This window comes from Scatophagus argus, chromosome 16, assembly GCF_020382885.2.
Source record: "Scatophagus argus isolate fScaArg1 chromosome 16, fScaArg1.pri, whole genome shotgun sequence".
Classification (NCBI taxonomy): domain Eukaryota; kingdom Metazoa; phylum Chordata; class Actinopteri; family Scatophagidae; genus Scatophagus; species Scatophagus argus.
In genome coordinates this window covers 16,264,250-16,271,116 of record NC_058508.1, presented here as the reverse complement: position 1 = coordinate 16,271,116, position 6,867 = coordinate 16,264,250, and the positions used below count along the sequence as shown (strand labels likewise).

Here is a 6,867-nt window from a genome sequence, read left to right as displayed (position 1 = left end):
CAGATGATACAAATGGATAACAAGGCATTGACCTGCTCTGTTATGTCTTTTAGAGTTCATGTTTTAAGGCCTGTTGCAAATATCCCCAAATCTCTTTGCCACGTTCATTTAGATGTTCATTCTTTCAAAAGAGGGATCCTTTATAATGATTTTTGTCATGCTACACCAGATTCAGAGGACGCAGTAAGGCTGCAGTTCTGTAGAGATTTCGTCTATGAAATTTATTGGAAGGGTCAAATCAAATATCCAGAAGACAACAGCAGAATACAGGAATATATAATCATTCAGTATGGTGATCAGTTACGGCCACCGGGGCTGCCCATACGGGTGGAAAAAGGGAAAAATTTCCTGGGGCCCTGCTACTGGAGATGCCTGTGGAGCTTATGTCCATTCTAAATCAAAGCTACGATGACCAAATTTTATTTTGAACCATAGTGTGCACCATTACTAATTATAACAACAAAAATAAACATTTTCTGGTATTTATCATAACCAACAACCTAAAGTCTAAAGTTGGAGTGAATTCCTTGCCTTGCTGGTAAAGGTTTTGAATTGAGCAGCGTCGTTCAGGCTAAATGCAGGGTTCAGGTGTTCAGGTTTCAGTCTATATTGTGTAGGTGCCATATACCCACATATCTGTCCACCTTAGACTCTAATAATAATAATGTAATGAGCAACATTTTTCCAGCATCTCCAGATAACTCCAGCCAAGAGGTGGACCACAGCCAGGAGGGTAACGTTACAGCTAGTGCAACTAGCCAAGAGGTAGCTAGCATCAGTGACGGAGCCACCAGCACCACCACCTGTGAAAAAAGAGATTCATGTCTTAACATAGAAAAGGAAGAGCACACGATGGCGTTCAAAACCTGCGTCGGTTCGTATTGATTTAAATGTGCTCACAGTTTGGCCTACAACAACTTTGAATCTAGTTTGTTCAATGAATACAGCCTGCATGTGAAGTAAGATTTTTGAGTGTGAACATTCAGATCTGAATTAGAGTTTTATTAACCTTACAGTTATATTCTCAAACTTTCTGTGATCATATGCAGTGCACTTTTTCCAACGCTCGTTTCATGCAACAGACTGCGTGTCAACCATGCATCGTCAGCTATTAATTACCGGGCGTTTACAAACACCAACAGATGATGAAGGGGCCCTGACAGCCACGGGCCTGCAAAAAGACTAGTCTGCGATTTATTTTTAGAGGAAACCTTTTTATCTAAAATTATGATTAGTGAAAGGAGGCTCACCATCTGCCACTTGAGAAATCTCACTCTTTTTTTTCTTTGATGTTGAATCGTCTTAGCCATGGGAGGCTACTTTTATTTACAATTGGCTGTCAGGAGAGTTTTTGCTTGTCTCGTCTTTGTGCATCTTTAAAGTTCCTATAAATAGTTTGCCCAGTCCCCAAGGATGAAACTTTAGAGTTCCTTTAAAGTGAAAGCACTACAGTTTTATTAGGACCAGATAAACTCCAGACGGTGACATCTTATTTAAATGTTGGGTTGCAAAGTGTAAAAGAGCGAGTGACTGCCAAGTGAAACAAATGCGTTGTAGTTTTGTTGCTGTTTTTATCCTCCACCAGTTGGGTTTCTTGGTGTGAGGCTGGTCAGTGTTACTGACACCCACTGAAACATTGTTGATGAGTCACTGTTTTTATGTTACTATGCATCATACAGTGAGGGTTTTTATACTTTACAGTAAAACTACATAAAACAAATAGAGTGGATGCAGTTATAGTATGGCAGTATTTGTTTTCAATTCCACACACAAATCTAGTCTCTCAGGATGTTTGGGGTTGGTTAGTCTGTATGAATAAAACATTTATTTTCAATCAGTCATGATCTGTTATGTTATTACTGTCTTGTCCTCCGTGAGGCACCAAACAAGTTTGACATTTCAAATCTGAGTAAATAATGAATAATTTTTTTTTAAAAAATGGCAAGGTGCAACAATAAAACTGACCAGCACAATAATGAAAAGTCTGTAGCTGTTGAGACGAGACTAGTCTCAGATTACAGTAATCAAATATGTACGAGCAGTTCGTGCTATGACAGTCGCGAAAATGCAGCAGCTCAGGTCATTCTGTGTCAGGCTTCAGGTGGGCAGAAGAGGGTGTCGTAATTTTACTCAGATGAGGAAAGACCCTAATTAAATTTTCACGCAGTTAGAGATTTTAGCGTAATCCCTTTTAGTTACAAAAGGGTTAGTCAGTGCAACTGGTACATGGAGGGACGTCTTCCCCTGAAAGAAACCCACAAACCACCTGCAGGCATGCTGAGACACCGGAGTCTTGGATCAGAAAATAATGGAAAAACATAAATATTTTATGGCTGAAAGTATTAAAATAAGATCTCCTAAATATCACTGCACATGACAGTTATATTTAATATGAGACTAGACACATACACCCTCTCACCTGCATAAAGATGAGGTTTTTTCCTCCTCTATTGTATTTTCCTTACACTGGTATCTGGAATCAAGAATCTTGTCAGTCAGAATAAGGGTGAGTCAGAACTGTAAAACAACAGTGCAGTGAATTGCATTTGCATTTACACCCAGTGTCAACAGCAGTGTGACAGTATCACCTTCTGAAGTGGTTTTGATGTCACTTCACTTATCTTAAAAGCGAAAAAAGCTGCATATTCACACTTCAGCTTCAACTCTTCTGGTTTTGATCAGCACTCAAATTGCTCACTTACATCTGCCTGTGATCTTTTTTTAGTCTAATCCTGCTCATTAACGCTCTATATTTATCTTTTGTCTTTTTAATCAGTCGCCTTTACGTGTCATTTTAACATCACAGTGTTGTACAGGTTGAAGGGATTCAGATTGCAAAAATGTGCTTTCTAGAATAAGATCAATACAGCAGTTTCAATAGACAGGTACAGCCGCATTTGCTCCTTCGATATTAATATACATACCAAAAAACTATTTTATAGTAGCTAATATGTCAGCAGTTCCTGTGACGAAGGCTGGGAAATCAGCAGAAAGCAGAAGTGTCATGCAGACAGTCTTTGGTCATGTGACCCCTGTGTTATGACCTCTGCTCACAGCTGTATGAGTTATTCATGTCAGCGTGGCTTGAAGCTCCCCGCTTCAAAGTGAGACACACAAACAGATGTACATGACCTTCTGATTTGACTTTCTCAGCCCCGTGGTTTCTTTTCATCTCCAGATTCTCTTGATATTGTATGACTCGCTCATTCTTCTAACATGAGACAACATATGGAGTCGTAGTGGGAGATGGATGCTATTAAAGAAGCCGAATGCTTTGTCTTCAAATTAGAGAAAAGGGTACAGTCTTCATAGGATTGTGGAGTAGATTTTATCAACTTGATCACATTTGGTTTAAGGGTAACTAGGGTAAATATCTAGCCTGACTCGGCCCAAAATTTACAGAATCCATCCGCCATAACCTCTAAAGCAAACTGATCAACCCATCTTGTTTACGTCATCCAAACAAGTGCAAAAACAACATAGCCAACAACAACAACAAGCCACATCTAAACAGAGATATAATGTGTTAATTAGTTTTCGAGGTGCCAGAAGGTGGTTTTTGTTACATTTGGAGTGAGCCAGGCTAGATGCTTCCTCCTGTTTCTACTAGGCTAATCAACTGCTTGGTTTTTACCATATAGAGGTGAGGATGGGATTCGTCTTCTCCTCTGGCTTTCAACAAGAAAGTGAATAAGCATATTTTACAAGTTGCACCTGCAGACTTTCAGCAACATGGGAGTATAAATGTCTGAAGTTTTACCTCAATCATCAAGGTCCTGTGACATCTTTAGAGAAATCACAGGACAAGAAACTTTAGAAGTTAGCTTCTTCAGTTTGTTGTTTGGTATATTATCAATATACAGCATTCCCCGATCATGTGCAAAATGCTTCACGGAGCCACCAGGTGGTATAGTTGAATCTTTTAAGAAACATGCATGCACATCAGGTCTCTGAATTGACTTGTGCTTTTAGTCCTACAGTCTCAGTTTTGAAGGGTGCAACAAAATGTGCAGCTGTGAGTTTATATACTATTACACGAGATATCAAGCATTTGTGGTTCCTCCAGATCATCCTTCTTAAAGCCAGACCTGAGTTTCAGACTATGTGACTGGTTTTATTAATGTAGGATGACAGAGAAGGATTGGCCTGTAAGATGGAGCGACACACTTTTCCAGGACTATAGATAGCTGAGAACACTGAGGCTAAAATTGGTGATATACGCAACATCTCAGACACATCAAGCTGAGCCTTTAAGTAATTTCTAGTCAAATATAGGGCAGTCACTGGTGACTGTCTGCGTTCAGTCGCTGCTTCTCAGCGCCTGACATTTTTCCTTTGTCTTCTCATGCATTTTCCACACAATCAACAGGCAGAGGAGTGCAGAGAAATGTTGTCATGGTAACAGAGAAATTGCCAGGATGACCATGAGTGAGACAGACCTGATGGCACACTGTACTGTGAAAAGTATTTCATGACCTGGTACTACAGCTGCAGGATATTACTTTGAGTTTTCCCTCAGATGAAAAGATGCTGAAGTCTGATGAGCTTCAAGGTCAAGACTCTGCTGGAAACTGTCTTTTTTTTGAAGATCACTGCCCCGAGATGTATTGTTGATAAATTTTAATTTCTCTCAAGCTGTTAATGGTGCATTTGGCAAAGCAGCAGAGTTCTAAGCTTGGTTCGTCTTCGCTGAAGTCGCTGCTGTCAAAGTGGCCTAGTTCCCAAATCGTTTATTTCTTTTTGTGTGTCCAGTGTGTCTTCTAGAATCCGAGCTCAAACTACGTCTCCGAGAAAAGTGCTTAATTTGGTTTTTGTGCAGTCCAGACCAATTGCTGCATGGACTGGCAGCTCGCAGCGGTCCAAAGCATTTTTTCAGATTCGTCGCTGATACTTTTCTGTTTTTGACACAAACTTTTGAAACGGAGTGTGCAAAACTGGGCGTCTTTTAGAAAAGTCTTCTCAAAGCAGAAAGAAGCTGAACAAAATGTGATTAGTTGAGAGCCAAGCTGAGAGGGTTTGAGATGAAGTGACCTTTTGTGTTTAGATGCTACACATTCAAGTCACAAGAAAGAAGGATTCAAAAAAAAACAAAAAAACGTATCGTGAGAGAAGCACTGGACTTTTTGAAGCATTTAATGCGTGTTGACATTATCAGCTTACTGTCCAACCTCCCATGATGTTTCAGATGCTGTAATTGGTATACATGTGTTTCCTCTTCAGTTCTTTTGAGGCGTCTTTGTCACAAAAAGACTCTTAGACAGGCCGCTCTGTCTAAGAAGAAAAATATTCAGTCCAGAAACAGTTGAACTTGGCTGAAGTGTTCGGTCACCGACATACCCGCAGGTACGTCTGCTTATTATTCTGACACGGAGAGTCTGAGAGACTTCATAATATCTGACTCCTCTGAATCTGGAAATAGCCACCAGAAAGACTCAGAACTCTTTCTCAGTTTAAAGCTGTTGTTGAAAAGAAGAGTGAAACATTTCTGTTATTTTTATAAAAATGGCTATTTTAGAAACATGTCTTTTGTTTCTCTTCTCTTCTCCTCTGGTCTTTTCTCCCCATTCTTTCGGATTGTCATTTCGTTTGTAAGTCGATGTATTTCTGTTGTTGTGGTTGCTTAGACATCAGACTTAAAGGTCTGGCTAAGAAAAAGCTGAACTGCACTAAAAATAACCGTGAAGGATATTGACAGAGAGCTGTGAAAATACTCGTCGATCACTTATCAATAATCATGTCAACATTAGTCCATAAATTAAAGGAAACCAAAAGCTAGAACCGCAATACTTGGCAAAACTACAGAAGTACAAAAACCCGGGGATTAAAACCAAAACAAACAAAGAATTCTATTAGTTCACCGTCTATACCCAGCATTTGACTTAGTAGGAGAAAACAGAAAGTGCCTGTCTGTAGGAAGTCAGGTCATACTGCTCCACAGAGAGCAGTGGAAGCAGTGGCGCCTGGCAGTAGATACCTAACAGCCCATTGAGGGCGCCATCAGAGGCTCCTGCTCATTTCCCTCAGTCAGCTGCAGAGCAACCTCGCCAGCTTCATGCCAAAGTCTCTAGTGGAATGCCAGGCTCATTATAGCAAGATGAGAGTTCACTTCTCTAACTGTGTGAGCTTCGCAGGGGATAATGAGCCTCCTGACCGCTCAGAGTAAATGCTTGTCTGGCTGCTTCAGTCTGTCAACCAGTGGAGATTTCACTCACTCACTCCTCCCGAATCCCATCACCATCCTTTCAACAGACCGATAGATGGATAGGATAAGATTCATGATGTATGATATGTTATACCATGATTTTTTATTACAGCAAATGTTTGACAAAACAAATATGCTTATCCTTGGCAGGGAATTAAACAAGAAAATTGATACCACTCTCATATCTCTTTGATAAAAGCTACAGCAAGCATCTGGTTAGCTTAGCTTAGCAAAAGACTGGAAGTGGGAAAACAGCTACCAGACTCTTTCTAAAAACTAATAAAATGTGCCTGCCAGCACCTCTACAGCACCCCAATTAACACATCTTGTTTATTTAATCCATGCAAAAAACAGACAATTTGCCGTTTTACGGTGGGGTTCTGCGCCAGGCTAGAGTATTTTTTGGCTCTGAGCAGTTGCCAGGCAACCTGCAGAGACTCCAGGAAGTTGTTGATCGTGGCCAAGAAATAGTCCTAACCACCTGTAAAACAGCTAATTATTGTTTTCACACTTTGGTTTTTGCACATCTTAGTGAGCTTAGGAGATGCTTGTCTGCAAATTTTGACAAAGCCAGGCTAGCTGTTTCTCTTTTCCCAGGCCTTATGCTAAGCTATGCTAATTGGCTGCTTCTGCTGCTGTAGCTTCATACTTTACATACGCACACC

At 40.4% G+C, this 6,867-nt stretch overlaps 1 protein-coding gene across 2 annotated transcripts in view; it reads left to right on the top strand.

The window, feature by feature from the left end:
- The window catches only part of mrtfbb (myocardin related transcription factor Bb), a 70,062-nt gene that overhangs the window by 31,431 nt on the left and 31,764 nt on the right, over nucleotides 1-6,867 (top strand). The window lies entirely within an intron of this gene.